Genomic DNA, 18646 nt, shown 5'->3' with positions numbered 1-18646 from the left:
GAGCTCTTCATTCCTTTGATTTAATTCCCTGGGGACTAAGGATTGATATTGAAACAATAAGAAAATAATCAGTAATGTCAGATTAAGCACATTAATAAACCATCTCCAATACATTTGATAGCTCTATTTTTAAGATTAGCAAAATTTGTGAATAACAAGAAGACAACAGATGTTCTCATTTGAAAGTTCATTAGTGTATCAAATATAACAACTTTAAAAAATGTACTTGCAAAATTATGACATTAATTAATGATACCACCAATCGTTGAAAGATACTGAAATGACCATGGCTATACCACCAAAAACAATTGGAAGACTCATTAATTTGGAGAAAAAAATCAGTTGTGTTTTTTAATATGCTATTTCTGGATCTTTGTTTAGGTTTTTTTATTAGAGAACATTCATACCAGCCACTTCAACATTCTTCTCAAATGATCATTGGTGTATATTATCCGTCTGTTTTTCAACCTGGCTAGACAGTTTCATCAACTAATATTTTCCATTGATTTTCAATTGCACTCCACTTTGGGGGGATAGTTAACAATTTGCTGGATAAGTCCATCTTTACTTTAAAAGGAGGAAAAAAACCTGTGTCTCAGCTCAGACTGCTGTAATAAAATACCATAGACATGGTAGTTTAAACCAGGGGTCCCCAACCCTGGTGCCCTGTATCGGTTCATGGCGTTTTAGGAACTGGGCCACACAGCAGGAGGTGAGCAACAGGCAAGTTAGCATTACCACCTGAGCTCTGCCTCCTACCAGACCAGCAGCAGCATTAGATTCTCATGGAAGCACGAACCCTGTTGTGAACCGTGCATGCGAGGTATCTAGGTTGTGCACTCCTTATAAGAATCTAATGGCTGATGATCTGTCACTGTCTCCCATCACCTCCAGATGGGACCATCTAGTTACAGAAAAATGAGCTCAGGACTCCCACTGATTCTACATTGCAGTGTGTTGTATAATTATTTCATTATACGTTACAATGTAATACTAATAGAAATAAAGTGCAGGATAAATGTAATGTGCTTAAATCATCCTGAAATCATCCCCCCAACCCCCACAATCTGTGGAAAAATTGTCTTCCACGAAAACAGTCCCTGGTGCCAAAAACGTTGGCAACCACTGGTTTAAACAACAGACATTTACTTCTCATGGTTCTGGAGACTGGGAAGTCCAAAGTCCAAGATCAAGGGCCAGCCAATTTGGTCTTTGGTGAGAACCCCCTTCCTTATTTGCTTACAGCCACCTTCAAATTCTATCCTCATATCGGGAAAGAAAAAAAAGCTTTTAGGTTGGTGCAAAAGTAGTTGCTGTTTCAGACCGTGAATTTTATTACTATTATTATTATTTTGAGATAGAGTCTTGCTCTGTCACCCAGGCTGGAATGCAGTGGCGCAATCTCGGCTCACTACAACCTCTACCTCCTGGGTTCAAGTGATTCTCCTCCCTCAGTCTCCTGAGTAGCTGGAACTACAGGTGCCTGCCATTACACCCAGCTAATTTTTATATTTTTAGTAGAGGTGGGGTTTCACCATGTTGGCCAGGCTGGTCTCGAACTCCTGACCTCAAGTGATCCACCCATCTCAGCCTCCCAAAGTGCTAGGATTATAGGCATCAGCCACCATGCTTGGCCCAGACCCTGAATTTTAAATTACTATAGCTAGGCTCAAACACATCTTTATTAAATAAAATAAGAATCAACAATCAACACATTTTTGCCAAGGAGAAATAAGTTTGTTTATTCCTGTAGCATAAAAATTTGTGCTTTGTGATTCAACAAACTCTTGGAAAGCATTTTCTGCATCCCGCTGGTTGCAGAAGCATTTTCCCTGTAAAAAATTGTCAAGATGCTTGCAAAAGTGGGAGTTGGTTGGCAAGAAATCAGGTGAATATGGAGGGTGAAGCAAAACTTTATAGCCCAATTTGTTCAACTTTTGAAGCATTGATTGTCCGAGGTGCAGTCGGACGTTGTCATGGAGAATTGGGCCCCTTCTGTTGACCAATGCCAGCTGCGGGTGTTGCACTTTTTGATGCATCTCATCAGTTTGCTAAGCATACTTCTTAGATGTAATGGTTTTGCTGAGATTCAGAAAGCTGCAGTGGATCAGACCTGCAGGCCCCCAAACAGTGACTGTGACCTTTTTTGGTGCAAGTTTGGGTTTGGGAAGTGCTTTGGAGCTTCTTCTCAGTCCAACCAGTGAGTTGGTCACTGTCAGTTGTCATATAAAATCCACTTTTCATCATATATCACAGTCTGATTGAGAAATGATTTGTTGTTGCATAGAATATGACACTTCAAAATGATGGTTTTTTAAAAATCTTTGCTAAACTCATGAGGCACCCACTTATTGAGCTTTGTCACCTTTCCAATTTGCTTCAAATGCCGAACAATCATAGAATGTTCAACGTTGAGTTCTTCCACAACTTCTCCTATAACTGTAAGAGAATCAGCTTCAGTGATTCCTCTATATTAGTCATTGTCAAGTTCTGATGGCCAGCTACTAAGCTTGTCATCTTCATGACCCTAGTCTCCTTTGCAAAATTTTATGAACCAACACTGCACTGTATGTTCCTGGGCCAAATGCATTGTTGATATTGCAAGTTGTCTCCACTGCTTTAAGACCCATTTTGAACTTGAATTTAAAAATTGCTTAAATTTGCATGCCTAACATCATTTCCATAGTCTAAAATAAACATAAAATAAACAGCAAGTAATGAGTCATTAGCAAAAAAAAAAAAAATAAAGTGAGAAATTCACATTAAAATGATGTATAACATAACCACATTTATTTAAAAATGTATTCCAATAGCAAATTGCAAATTTCAACAATCCAAAAACTGCAATTATGTTCACACCAACCTAATAGCTTTCTTCCTCTTATAAAAACATTAACCCATCATAAAGACTCTACTCTGATGACCTTATCTAAACTTGATTGCCTCCCAAAGCTCCCATCTTCTAATATCAGTACATTAGGAGTTAGGGCTTCAACATATGAATTTAGAGGGATTTCATTCAGTCTATAACAACCTACAAGATGCTGGAATTGGACAATAAATAAAACGTGCAGGCATAAGTCACAATGCATGAGAAGTAAATCATTGATTATTTTCAAATTCATTTAAAAGTTGATCAACCTATATGGAAGTCATTAAGATGAATGCATTATACTGAAAAACGTTAAGGATTATTCAGAATGGGGGAGGTTGTCTAATAGGTAAATGATGACAAGAAACAAAGATGTAGGTTTCAGGCACATCATTAAATCCTTCCAAAAACTGTTTAAAAAGACTTTTGGATATTTATTCTTTCATTTAAAGTTTCAATGATTTTAGAAAATAATCCTATATAGTTACAGTGGTTGTTTAATTAGGGACTATTCTAATTTGAAAAAATTAGTGAAAAAATGTATAATATCAGAATTAACCTATGCAAATTCAAAGATCTAAATGGGAGGAAGAAACTATTCAAACTAAATAACAATTAAAAGTTCTTAAAGCAGAAAAATGCTGGCAGGCTCCATTCCAAGTTGGCCGAATACGAACAACTCCAGTCTGCAGCTCCCAGTGTGATCGACGCAGAAGATGGATGATTTCTTCATTTCCAACTGAGGTACCTGGTTCATGTCACCAGGACTGGTTGGATAGTGGGTGCAGCCCACAGAGGGAGAGCTGAAGCAGGGTGGGGCATTGCCTTACCCAGGAAGTGCAAGGGGTCAGGGGATTTCCCTTTCCTAGCCAGGGAAGCCATGACAGACTGTACCTGGAAAAATGGGACACTTCTGCCCAAATACTGCACTTTTCCCAAGGTCTTAGCAACCAGCAGATGAGGAGATTCTCTCCTGTGCCTGGTTTGGTGGGTCCCATGCCCACAGAGCATTGCTCACTGCTAGCACAGCATTTTGAGATGGAACTGTGAGGTGGCAGCCTGACTGGGGGAGGGGCATCCACCATTGCTGAGGCTTGAGTAGATAAACAAAGCAGCCAGGAAGCTTGAACTGGGCAGAGCCCACTGCAGCTCAGCAAGGCCTACTGTCTCTAGACTCCACCTCTGTGGGCAGGGCATAGCTGAACAAAAGGCAGCAGACAACTTCTGCAGACTTAAATGTCTGACAGCTCTGAAGAGAGCAGTGGTTCTCACAGAATGGTGTTTGAGCTCCGAGAACAGACAACTTGCCTCCTCAAGTGGTTCCCTGACCCCCATGTAGCCTAACTGGAAGACACCTCCCAGTAGGAGCTGACAGACACCTCATATAGGTGGGTGCCCCTCTGGGATGAAGCTTACAGAGGAAGGACCAGGCAGCAATATTTGCTGCTCTGCAATATTTGCTGTTCTGCAGCCTCTGCTGGTGATAACCTGGCAAACAGCATCTGGAGTGCACCTCCAGCAACTCCAACAGACCTGCAGCTAAAGGACCTGACTATTAGAAGAAAAACTAACAAACAGAAAAGAATAGCATCAACATCAACATCAACAAAAAGGACATCTACACCAAAACCCCATCTGTCGGTCACCAATATAAAAGACCAAATGAAGATAAAACCACAAAGATGGGGAGAAATCAGAGCAGAAAAGCTGAAAATTCTAAAAACCAGAATGCCTCTTCTCCTCCAAAGGATCACAGTAACTTGCAAGCAACAGAACAAAGTTGGAAGGAGAATGACCTTGACAAGTTGACAGAAGTATGCAAGGTCAGTAATAACAAACTTCTCTGAGCTAAAGGAGTATGTTCTAACCCATCACAAGGGAGCTAAAAACCTTGAAAAAAAGGTTAGATGAATGGCTAACTAGAATAAACAGTGTAGAGAAAACCTTAAATGACCTGATGGGACTGAAAACCATGGCACGAGATGTTCATGACTCATGAACAAGCTTCAATAGCCGATTCAATCAAGTAGAAGAAAGGGTATCAGTGATTGAAGATCAAATTAATGAAATAAAGTGAGAAGACAAGGTTAGAGAAAAAAGAGTAAAAAGAAACAAACAAAGCATCCAAGAAATATGGGACTATGTGAAAAGATCAAACTTATGTTTGATTGGTATACCTGAAAGTGATGGGGAGAATGGAACCAAGTTGGAAAACACTCTTCAGGATATTATCCAGGAGAATTTCCCCAACCTAGTAAGCTGGGTCAACATTCACATTCAAGAAATACAGAGAACACCACAAAGATACGGCCCAAGACACATAATTGTCAGATTCACCAAGGTTAAAATGAAGGAAAAATTAAGGGCAGCCACAGAGAAAGGTTGGATTACCCACAAAGGGAAGCCCATCAGACTAACAGCAGATCTCTTGGCAGAAACTCTACAAGCCAGAAGAGAGTGGTGGCCAATATTCAACATTCTTAAAGGAAAGAATTTTCAACCCAGAATTTCATATCCAGTCAAACTAAGCTTCATAAGTGAAGGAGAAATAAAATCCTTTACAGACAAATGCTGAGAGATTTTGTCACCACCAGGCCTGCCTTACAAGAGCTCCTGAAGGAACATGGAAAGAAACAACTGGCACCACCCACTGCAAAAACATACCAATTTGTAAAGACCATTGACGCTTAGAAGAAACTGCATCAACTAATGAGCAAAATAACTGGCTAACATCATAATGACAGGATCAAATTCACACATAACAATATTAACCTTAAATGTAAATGGGCTAAATGCCCCAATTAAAAGACACAGACTGGCAAACTGTATATAGAGTCAAAACCCAACAGTGTGCTGTATTCAGGAGACTCATCTCACGTGCAAAGATGCACATAGGCTCAAAATAAAGGGATGGAGGAAGATCTGCCAAGCAAATGGAAAGCAAAAGAAAAGCAGCAGTTGCAATCCCAGTCTCTGATAAAACAGACTTTAAACCAACGAAGATCAAAAGAAACAAAGAAGGCCATTACATAATGGTAAAGGGATCAATTCAACTACAAGAGCTAATTATCCTAAATATCTATGCACCCAATACAAGAGCACCCAGATTCATAAAGCAAGTCCTTAGAGATTTACAGAGAGACTTAGACTCCCAAACAATAATAATGGGAGACTTTAACACCCCACTGTCAATACTAGACAGATCAACGAGACAGAAAGTTAACAAGGATATCCAGGACTTGAACTCAGCTTTACACCAAGCAGACCCAACAGACATCTACAGAACTCTCCACCCCAAATCAACAGAATATACATTCTTCTCAGCACCACATCACACTTATTCTGAAATTGACCACATAGTTGCAAGTAAAGCACTCCTCAGCTAATGTAAAAGGACAGAAATCACAACAAACTGTCTCTCAGACCACAGTGCAATCAAACTAGAACTCAGGATTAAGAAATTCACCCAAAACTGCTCAACTATATGGAAACTGAACAACCTGCTCCTGAATGACTACTGGGTAAATAATGAAATGAAGGCAGAAACAAAGATGTTGTTTGAAACCAATGAGAACAATGACACAATGTACCAGAATCTCTGGGACTCATTTAAAGCAGTGTGTAGAGGGAAATTTATAGCACTAAATGCCCACAAGAGAAAGCAGGAAAGATCTAAAATCGACTCCCTAATATCACAATTGAAAGAACTAGAGAAGCAAGAGCAAACAAATTCAAAAGCTAGCAGAAGGCAAGAAATAACTAACATCAGAGCAGAACTGAAAGCAATAGAGATACAAAAAAAAAAAAAAAAAAAAAAACCCTTCAAAAAATCAATAAATCCAGGAGCTGGTTTTTTGAAAAGATCAACAAAATAGATAGACCACTAGCTAGACTACTAAAGGAGAAAAGAGAGAAGAATCAAATAGATGCAGTAAAAAATGATAAAGGGGATATCACCACTGATCCCACAGAAATACAAACTACCATCAGAGAATACTATAAACACCTCTACGCAAATAAATTAGAAATTCTAGAAGAAATGAATAAATGCCTGGACACATACACCCTCCCAAGACTAAACCAGGAAGAAGTTGAATCCTTGAATAGACCAATAACAGGCTCTGAAATTGAGGCAATAATTAATAGACTACCAACCAAAAAACGTCCAGGACCAGACTGATTCACAGCCGAATTCTACCAGAGGTACAAAGAGGAGCTGGTACCATTCCTTCTGAAACTATTCCAATTGATAGAAAAAGAGGGAATCCTCCCTAACTCATTTTATAAGGCCAGCATCATCCTGATACCAAAGCCTGGCAGAGACACACACACAAAAAAGAGAATTTTAGACCAATATCCCTGATGAACATCAATGTGAAAATCCTCAATAAAATACTGGCAAACCAAATCCAGCAGCACATCAAAAAAGTTATCCACTGCAATCAAGTCGGCTTCATCCTTGAGATGCAAGGCCGGTTCAACATATGCAAATCAATAAATGTAATCCATCATATAAACAGAACCAAAGACGAAAGCCACATAATTATCTCAATAGATGTAGAAAAGACCTTTGATAAAATTCAACAGCTCTTCACACTAAAAACTCTCGATAAGCTAGGTATTGATGGGACGTATCTCAAAATAATAAGAGCTATTTATGACAAACCCACAGCCAATATACCGAATGGGCAAAAACTGGAAGCATTCCCTTTGAAAACTGGCACAAGACAAGATACCCTCTCTCACCACTCCTATTCAACATAGTGTTGGAAGTTCTGGCCAGGGCAATCAGGCAGGAGAAAGAAATAAAAGTTATTCAACTAGGAAAAGAGGAAGTCGAATTGTCCCTGTTTGCAGATGACATGATTGTATCTCTAGAAAATCCCAGCCAGGTGCGGTGGCTCACGCCTGTAATCCCAGCACTTTGGGAGGCCAAGGTGGGTGGATCACAAGATCAGGAGATCAAGACCACCCTGGCTAACATTGTAAAACCCTGTCTCTACTAAAAAAATTACCAAAAAATTAGCCGGCCATGGTGGTGGGCACCTGTGGTCCCAGCTACTCAGGAGGCTGAGGCAGGAGAATGGCATGAACCCAGGAGATGGAGTTTCCAGGGAGCCGAGATTGCACCACTGCACTCCAGACTGGGCAATAGAGTGAGACTCCGTTCTCAAAAAAAAAAAAAAAAAAAAAAAGAAAAAAGAAAAGGAAAGACAACCGCACCGTCTCAGCCCAAAACCTCCTTAAGCTGATAAGCAACTTCAGCAAAGTCTCAGGATGCAAAATCAATGTGCAAATATCACAAGCATTCCTATACACCAATAGCAGACACAAAGAGAGCCAAATCATGAGTGAACTCCCATTCAAAATTGCTACAAAGAGAATAAAATACCTAGGAATTCAACTTACAAGGGATGTGGAGGACCTCTTTAAGGAGAACTACAAACCATTGCTCAACGAAATAAAAGAGGACACAAACAAATGGAAGAACATTCCATGCTCATGGATAGGAAGAATCGGTATCATGAAAATGGCCATACTGCCCAAGGTAATTTGTAGATTCAACGCCATCCCCATCAAACTACCAATGACTTTCTTCACAGACTTGGAAAAAACTACTTTAAAGTTCATGTGGAACCAAAAAAGAGCCCGCATTGCCAAGACAATCCTAAGCCAAAAGAACAAAGCTGGAGGCATCAAGCTACCCGACTTCAAACTATGCTACAGGGCTATGGTAACCACAACAGCATGGTACTGGTACCAAGACTGATGTATAGACCAATGGAACGGAACAGAGGTCTCAGAAATAACACCACACATCTACAACCATCTGATCTTTGACAAACCTGACAAAAACAAGAAATGGAGAAAGGATTCCCTATTTAATAAACTGTGCTGGGAAAACTGACTAGTTATATGTAGAAAGCTGAAACTGGATCCCTTCCTTACACCTTATACAAAAATTAATTCAAGATGAATTTAAGACTTAAATGCTAGACCTAAAACTGTAAAAACCCTTGAGGAAAACCTAGGCAATACCATTCAGGACATAGGCATGGGCAAGAACTTCATGACTAAAACACCAAAAGCAATGGCAACAAAAGCCAAAAGAGACACTTGGGATCTAATTAAACTAAAGAGCTTCTGCATGGCAAAAGAACCTCCCATCAGAGTGTACAGTCAACCTACAGAATGGGAGAAAATTTTTGCAATCTACCCATCTGACAAAGGGCTAATATCCAGAATCTACAAAGAACTAAAAAAATTTACGAGAAGAAAACAATCCCATCAAAAAGTGGGCAAAGGATATGAACAGACACTTCTCAAACAAGACACCTATTTAGCCAATAAACACATGAAAAAATTCTCATCACTGGTCATCAGAGAAATGCAAATGAAAACCACAATGAGATATCATCTCACACCAGTTGAGATACCATCTGATGCCAGTTAGAATAGCAACCATTAAAAAGTCAGGAAACAACAGATGCTGGAGAGGATGTGCAGAAATAGGAATGCTTTTACACTGTTGGTGGGAGTGTAAATTAGTTCAACCATTGTGGAAGACAGTATGGCAATTCCTCAAGGTTCTAGAACTAGTAATACCATTTGACCCAGCAATCTCATTACTCATTACAATCTCATTACTCATAATCCCAAAGGATTATAAATCATGCCACTATAAAGATATATGCACATATATGTTTATTGCAGCACTATTCACAATAGCAAAGACTTGGAACCAACCCAAATGTCTATCAGTGATAGACTGGATTAAGAAAATGCGGCACATATACACCATGGGATACTATGCAGCCGTAAAAAAGGATGAGTTCAGGTCCTTTGCAGAGACATGGATGAAGCTGGAAACCATCATTATGAGCAAACTATCACAAGGACACACAACCAAACACCACATGTTCTCACTCATAGGTGAGAATTGAACAATGAGATCACTTAGACACAGGGAGGGGAACATCACATACCAGTGCCTGTCGTGGAGTAGGGGGAGGGGGGAGGGATAGCATTAGGAGAAATACCTAATGTGAATGATGAGTTGATGGGTGCAGCAAACCAACATGGCACATGTATACTTATGTATCAAACCTGTACATTGTGCACATGTACCCTAGAACTTAAAGCATAATAAAATAAATAGGATAAAAATTGTTAATATGAGCAACAATACACTGGATAACACAAGATGCAGGATTTCTTGGACTATAGAATTTTGAAGCACCTTGTAGAAATGATTTCTCCAGAATTATGTAGTGAATTTCAACCAATCTAAGGCCTGTCTTGTCTGTCATTTAGATCCTGAATATCCCATGTACTTACCATCCCATTATTTCCAAACTATCAGCATCAAAGGAAGATTGCGCATAGAATCCTCCTATTTTATTCTTCAGAAAAAGAACTAGAAGTCTAAAAATAATTATTATGTTGTTTTCTCTATCCACAAAGCAGTTTTTCCTTTCTCATGAGTGGTTCTTGGGTTTCTTTCAAATTTTTTCTGGATTTTCCAGCCATTTATAAGAAAGGCTCAGAATGCTTATGTAAGTAGGTATCTTAATCACCCCAAGTAATAAATATGAGCTTTGAAGATACATTATTCTCATTTTGTGTGTAATGTTTTTGTGCTTAATAAGAATTGTGTTCTTGGCTTGAACATTTCACTGAGAGTCTAAAAATAAGTTATTTTTTAGATCCTTTTCTTTCTTATGATTAAAATTGGTTTTTCGAAATGCTTCATACTCTGTCTCCACACATTAATCTCACATTATCTCTTCTTAAGAATTTGACATAGGCTTGGTTTTGTTGTCCTAAGAATTCTTAATACCAGGCAGTATGTGGCCAACTGGGGCGGGGGACACAGGGAGGAAGGGAAGGCTCAGGTGGGGAAGAAGGCAGTCCTATTTGCAGTATTTAATTTAATCTTCATTAAAACCTTAAAGGAAAGATATTATTATAACCATTTTGCAGATGGTGAAACAGACCCACAGGGGCTCAGTGACTTGGCCAATACTAGAAAGATAAGAAGCAGCAGAACCCCCTTTCACATCCAGGGTTGCCTTATTCTAAAGCCTGTGTTCAGACTGCTCAATCCTGCTTTTTCTCAAGCACCTATCACTGGTCAAAAATCTGGAGAGCTGATTTCTTCAACCAACCTATATGACACTAACTTGTAAGAGGCGGGAAAACAAAGAGGGAAATCTCTCGGTGCTCATGGTGTTGCACACTTGGCCACCCATTCTCTTGACTCTGGGCTTGGCTCTATGACTACTTTGGCCAACAGGACACTAGTGTGATAGAAGCAGAGGCATTCATGCACACTGGAACCTGTTCTCTGGGGACAGCCCCAGCTTCTTAAAACCCCAAGGAAGAGGAATAGGACCTCTCCGTCTCCAATCATGACTCATTGTAAACATACTACCAACTCTGGCAAGTGGGGCCCAAGCCAAATGCATTTGATCTAGAAAAATTTTTAAAATCCGTTTCCTTTTATTCCAATATTATGGAACAAAATTATATTTGTCAGATTTATAATCAACTTCCACTTAAAATAGACATCTAATTCCATAAACCAATTTGATTGAATCTGTGTTCTTTGCAAACAAAATACTCCAAATAAAACATGCTATTTTTAAAAAAGGTCAAACTGCCCCTTTTGATCCTATGATCGCTTCGACAGTTCTACAGAGAGGTTCATGATGAGTTCAAGAGCAAAGCTTCCAGATAGCACTAAGCAGCTTTCCAACAGCAGGTGGAGCATTCACCTCAAAGATAAAAGAAGCAGAGGAAGGATACTGACAGGGCCATATAGAAAGGCTGTTTCTACTCTTATTCAGCATATTCCATTTTCAGTGCTATTCTAGTCTTTAAAGGAAAAAATAAACTCACTTATTCCTGTGCTTCTAAATTCCTAAGCTTTGCTCCATGAGCTTAGCCCAAAGAAAAATGACAGAGAACCTCACTTATAAGTGAGAAGTGTACAGCAGCCTGTTGACATAGATGTGCTATGGATGGTAACTATGCTCTGTATGGTTTCTGTATTCATTTCCTACAGTTGCTGTAACAAATTACCACACACTTGGTTTCAAACTGCATATATTTATTATTTTACAGTTCTGGAGGTCAGAAACGTCAAATAAATCTTAAGGAGCTAAAATCAAGGTGTGGGCAGGGCTGGTTCCTTCTGGGGGTTCCAGGGGAGAACCCGTTCTGACTCTTCCTGCTTTGGGAAGCCACCTGCACTTCTTGGCTCAGCTCACGGCCTTCTTTGCATCCTCCCTACCACCTACCTCCGTCAGTGTATCTCTGATACTTGCTCCGGTCTCCTCCTGCCTCCCTCCTATAAAAACCTTTGTGATCACACTGGGCCCATCTGAAGAATCTAAGGCAATCTCCCCACCTCAAAATTCTTAACCACATCTGAAAGTCCCTTTTGCCATATAAGGTAGCATATTCACAGGTTCTGGGGATTAGAACATGAACATCCTTGGGGGCCATTATTCAACATACCTGGGTTTCCAAGATCCAACCTAGTATAGACACAACTGAATAAAATTAAATAATTTTACCTAGCTTCATGAGTGTAGGGAAGTAAAGCTAGACCAAGGATTTCATATCATCGATAAGGAACCTTTTCCACCTGTGTTCTGTGATGAAAGTCCTATGCAAATGTATTGCACTTTTATCCCCGAGCACAGCTATTGGAACAATTTTAGAGACTTTCTTCTTAGCCCCAAATGAAGAAATATGTGACTGGTACAAAATACAGATACTCATAGAACCTAGACTTAGGAGAGTGAGTACCTGCTCAATAATGACTCGAGATGATGAAGATATTTCAAATGAGTCCGCAAGTCTCTCCAATATGTCCACTGTATAAAATATATACTGGTAGCTGTCAAACTAGAGACTTTAGCAGCTTCTAGAAACAGGATAGTTGATAAGGACTAAGACTAAAGAAGGTTTGCCTCCAATTATTGACCACAATGATTTTTGTCATCCATGACTTCTCTAAATAAGTAAAAACATTGCCCTACATACTTTTGATTAATACGGGCAGCTACTTTATTTTCATTACAATGAATATTTACTAGGCTACCTTATCCTCTTGGAAAAATTATGACTTCTTAGAATTCAGGAAAACTAGAATCTATTTGGGGTTTCCCCTGTACAAGTCCCCATGCCTAGACAGGTGCCATGGGGAATATGAAGATGAATGGGGGCTGTCCAGAGGCTCAGAGTCTTGTGGAAGAGACAAATGCAAAACACAAAAATACAAGCAAATCTAATGTGAAGTTCCTGTGATCTGCAGTATAACAAAGATATTAACAAATGCAACAGGAAGGCTGGAAGAAAATTAATGACTGGGGAATCTGGGATATACTATTAGAAGAGCAATATTTTGTGCAAGGCCTTAGGGCTAAGAAATATCTTTAAAAGGAGTGTAATTTTGATAGATGGAAAAAATATAGCTTTTAGAGGTTCACTAAGGTGATAAACTGTAAAAATTCAGTTTCCTTTTAGTGGCATTGATATTGTTAAAGTATAACCCAATGCTCCTTATTTACAAACCAGGGTAATAACTTTCTTTCCAAAAAATTCTGCTTGCTTAATTGGCAAGAAACATGATAGGCCATAGGCTTTGGTTGATTTAAAATAGTGGTTTCCTTTCTTTTCTTCCCCTATTAGGACCTTTTGTTCAAAGCAAATTCTATTTAAATGCCAAAAGCCTCTTTCCAGCACCTGCCCCGCACCCAACTCTCCTCACTGCAGCTCCCAAAGGAGCTCCCCGAAGCAGTTTGAAAACCTGAATATAAATAAAGACGTACTGCACAGCTCGATGCTCAGACACAAACACTAACATTGCCTTGCTTGTGGATAGAAACATTCCCCAGAGCTCACACCCTGAGTGCGTTTCTGAAAACAGCATGTGTCACAGAAGGTAGCAAATGTGGTGTCACTGTTACAGCAAAAAGGAGCTCTTCCTGGAATGTGCATCTTGTACTCTAATGAGCTATTTGCACTTAGGACTGAATTTTTCAGGGTTAGAGTGGCCTCCTTCCATCCCAAGTTGATCAGTTGGGGTTGGCTTGCATCAATCGCTTGGAACGCAGGTCAGAGAGCAAAGCAGTATTTTCTCTTTAAGGGTGTCCTATCAGAATCAAGCAGCCCTAGCTGCTTCCGACAGAGGAATTGTTGAAAGTTCAATGGGCATGGGAAAGAAATGCAGCCAATGGCAGCTATTGTAAAGAAGCGGGTATTAAACATCTCTGTCAGAGCACATTAATGGAATTAGAGGCAATTTCAAGAAGATGAAGCACATGTCTTGCATACAAAGATACCTTGGAAAAATAAATGCCTGAGCTGCCTTCTCTGGCCTTCTTGCAAGTGAGCAGAACCCTGAGCTAATGCCATTCAGTCTGTTTCAGCAGTCCAGAGCTCTGTGATATGACAGGAGGTCTTTGTACCATTGTCAAAAAACATGTCAAAAACAGTGAAGCTGCAAGGAATAGTTTGTCCCTACTTTTTCTCCTCTAAAAATATCTGAGTTCATATCTACTGAGAATTTCCTGTGCATGAAGAGCCCTTTAGTTAATACTTTCATCAAGTGAATTTCTTGCAGGTCTTCCTCCAGTCTCATGGCACACGTGGCCTTTCTCCGCCCCATGTTCCCTGCTTTCTCCTCTCTCTCCTGCCTCCAGAGAAGACACAGTTCTCCTTTATTCATTCAGCTCTGTCTCATTTCCTTTTGCCACCTCCAGAGCCTTCGGCATCAAAATACTCTTTTGTGCCTCTCTGATCCTTCCAACTATGCAAGACCTTTTAGTCTTTCTTCCTCCCTAAAAAGTTCCCTCATGTCATTGCCTTCTCCACTCCGGCCACCTCACCCAACAGCCATCCCCCTTTCCCTCTCCATCCCCTCTTTCTCCTCACCAATGACCCCCTAGTCCTCAAATACAGTCACCTCTCACCCCCTTTCCCTCTCCATCCCCTCTTTCTCCTCACCAATGACCCCCTAGTCCTCAAATACAGTCACCTCTCAGTGCACACCCTTCTTGAGCTCTGCATGAGTAGATTCAGCTGATATCCACCTCTTCTCTCTTGGATCCCGAGATGCAGTATTCTCCTGGTTCTCATTTTTACCTCTGAGACCCTGGTCTCTGTGTACCGCTTCTCACTCTCATCCTCAACTCTGAATGTAGATATTTCCAAGATCTCTCTCCTTGGATATTTCTTCTTAAAAAACAATCTATCTAGTATCTACCCAAAAGAAAAGAAATCAATATATTAAAAAGACACCTGCACTCATATGTTTATTGCAATGCTATTCACAATAACAAAATCATGGAACCAACCTAAGTGTCCATCAGCAGTTGACTGGATAAAGAAAATGTGGTGTATATATACATATATCTTGTGGAATACTACACAGTCTTAAAAAATGAAATCATATCCATTGCAGCAACCTGGTTGGAAGGGGAGGCCATTATCTTAAGTGGACTAACTCAGAAACAGAAAACCAAATACCACATGTTCTCACTTATAAGTAGGAGCTAAACAGTGACACACATGGACATAAAGATGGAAATAATAGACACTGGGAACTCTAAAAGTAGGGAAGGTGGGAGAGGGCTGAGGGTAAAAAAAAATTACCTGTTGAATATATTGTTCCAAGTACAAATACTACCAAACACAAATAGTATTTGGGTAATGGGTACACGAGAAGCCCAGTCCCCACCAGTATGCAATATACTCATGTAACAAACATGCATATGTACCTCCTGAATGTAGAAGATTAAACTAAAAAAAAGACCATTTAAATCATGACTGGGCTATCTCCAACACAAACCCAAGGAATGATGTCTCAACCTTCCCAAACAAAGTGTCTCCTTGGTTTTGGTTGGACAAGGTGCTCTGAGCTTACCACAGGAGCCAGGGTGTGAGGGCAGGGAAGAGAGGACTGGCTTCCTTGTTCAGTGCTCCACTTACCCCGCAGATTTGCTCTTGTCCTTCTCCATTTCTTCAGTGCTTTGTTTTAAAATGTTTCATCCAGTATAATTTATTATTTTCAGAAGAAGTCTTGAACTGAGTAACGTAGCCTACCATTACTAGAAATAAAATTTCACTTAGAACTCTTATCAATTTAAAATTAATTTTATATAAATTTGCAAGAAAAGCACCAAACAATCCTATTAAAAAGTAGGCAAAGGACATGAACAGACACTTGTCAAAAAAAGACACTGATGCAGCCAACAAACATGAAAAAAAGCTCTACATCACTGTTCATTAGAGAAATGCAAACCAAAACCACAATGAGATAACCATCTCATGCCAGTCAGAATGGCAATTATTAAAAAGCCCAGAAACAACAGATGCTGACAAGGTTGTGGAGGAAAAGGAACACTTTTACACTGTTGGTTGGAGTGTAAATTAGTTCAATCATCGTAGAAGACAGCGTGGTGATTCCCCAAAGATCTAGAGGCAGAACTACCATTTGACCCAGCAATCCCATTGCTGGGTATATACTCAAAGGAAGAGAAATCATTTTATTATAAAGATGCATGCATGTGTATGCTCACTGCAGCACTATTCACAATAGCAAAGACATGGAATCAACCCAAATGCCCATCAATGATAGACTGGATAAAGATAAAGAAAATGTGGCATAAATACACCATGGAATACTATGCAGCTGTAAAAAGGAATGAGATGATGTCCTTTGCAGAGACATGGATGGAACCAGAAGCCATTATCCTCAGCAAACTAATGCAGGAACAGGAAACCAAACCCCACCTGTTCTCACTATAAGTGGGATCCGAATGATGAGAACACATGGACACATGGTGGGGAACAACACACACTGAGACCTATCATTGGGGAGGGAGGTGGAGGGACAGCATTAGGAAAAATAGGTAAGGGATGCTGGGCTTAATTCCTAGGTGTTGGGTTGGTTTGTGCAGCATACCACCATGGCATATGTTTACCTATGTAACAAACCTGCACATCCTGCACATGTACCCCAGAACTTAAAATAAAAGCTGAAAAAAATTGGTTTTATAATTATTGATTTATAGGCAATATTTTCCATTGGAGTAATTTGAAGACATGGGTCATATTCTCTTTAACTTGGCATTTTCCATAGTACGAAATTAAATATTGCACATACTAGGTGCTCAGTGAATAACAGTCTAAGTAAAGAATAAACTAGTGTGACTTTTACTCAGTTTGGAACTACGGCTCTAGTCCAGGCAACCTGAAGAAATGTTCAGATTCACCAAAACAGCAGCAAATTAAACCATAACCAAAAGATATCATTGATTGGACTTTGACTAAACTAGCCACCCTCTCCCTAAGATAAAGAAATTTAGCATTTGGATTTTAAAAAGTGACCGACTGAAATTGCACAGCCATTATAGGAAAAAAAACCCCATAAACTTTGGAAAAATAAGGACCACTTTTCACCCACCTCCTTTCAAGACACGTCCTTTGCATGGAGGGTGCTCCCCTAGGCAGGATCTCCACCTGTGAGGTTGAAACCTTATTAGATTGTCAGGGTTTCCACAATAAAAGCCACAAACTGAGTGTTTTAACAACAAAAATAGACTGTCTCCCAGTTCTGGAAGCCTGGAGTCTAAGATCAAAGCGTCATTAGGGTGGTTCCTGCAGAGGGCAGGGAGGAAGAATCTGTTCCCCACCTCTCCCCTGGCTTCTGGTGGTCTCTGACACTCTTTGGTGTTCCTTGGCTTGTAGAAGCATCACCCTGATCCCTGGCTTCATCTTCACAGGCGTCCTGCCTGTGTGTGTACACGTCTGTCTCTGAATTTCCCCTTCTTATAAGAACACAAGTAGTTTTGGAATCAGGACCCACCCTCCTCTAGTATGACCACATCTTAACCAATTACATCTGCAACAACCCTATTTCCAAATAAAGTCACATTCTGAGGCACTGAGGGATAGGACTTCAGCCCATGCCTTTTGTGAGGAGATGATAAAGACACCTACAATGTTTACAAAAGACTTTTTAAAATCTCTCTCAAGCCTGGCACTTGAAACCCTTTTTTTTCCACTACAAGATTCACATGTGCTTAAAACCGATAGTGCCTAGGGCTCAGAGAGAGTTGTAGTGTTTTGTATGGGAGTCCCAGCCTACGGAGCCTATGTGGGGATAACACACGGTCCCCAGACCTGCAGGGCCTCCACACTCTTGGCTTACCAGAAGAATCTTCAGGACGATTCCTACTCTTCCACTCTTCCAGTGACATTAAGAACTGTATCTCCTCTCCCTACAGCCCAAAAAAAAAAGAAAAAAAAGAAAAAAAAATTAGGACCTGATTCAGTTGCATCATATCAAAAATTGACACATGCTGTCCAGACCACCAACATTTTTGTAAACTGGGCTGCTCAGTGCGAGGCACAAAAAAAGGCATGTTGCAGTGTTCTCTGCAATCACTGGGAGCAGCATGCTGGGTCCAAAGGCGAAAGGAACCCGAGATCTAGGCAACAATGACTTATCTCCTTGCCTCAATAACTAACTGTAAAGGAGGTACATTCTGCAGAAGACTGACCACTGTGTCCAGGCAAACAGCAAGGACATTGGAGACTTGTTTTTTGCTGTGAGCATGATTTTTGTTTAAATTGTGTGATTCAGTTATCTCAAAGTCTGAGCACTGCTGGATGAGATAACCACTGGCATCCAGACCTATCTAGAATACTAAGAAAAGACAGATGGGGAAACAACGTGCAGTGAAGCCTTGGAACCAA

The 18646-nt window shown here is 40.1% G+C and overlaps 2 protein-coding genes across 5 annotated transcripts in view; both read left to right on the top strand.

Moving 5' to 3' along the window:
- The window catches only part of CHCHD7 (coiled-coil-helix-coiled-coil-helix domain containing 7), a 1019570-nt gene that overhangs the window by 358817 nt on the left and 642107 nt on the right, over positions 1–18646 (top strand). The gene's annotated exons all lie outside the window — the stretch shown is intronic.
- The window catches only part of TGS1 (trimethylguanosine synthase 1), a 553145-nt gene that overhangs the window by 292339 nt on the left and 242160 nt on the right, over positions 1–18646 (top strand). The gene's annotated exons all lie outside the window — the stretch shown is intronic.

Source organism: Macaca thibetana, chromosome 8 (genome assembly GCF_024542745.1).
Source record: "Macaca thibetana thibetana isolate TM-01 chromosome 8, ASM2454274v1, whole genome shotgun sequence".
Classification (NCBI taxonomy): domain Eukaryota; kingdom Metazoa; phylum Chordata; class Mammalia; order Primates; family Cercopithecidae; genus Macaca; species Macaca thibetana.
Note: the sequence above shows the minus strand (reverse complement) of the source record. Positions and strands in the feature narration are given on the sequence as shown.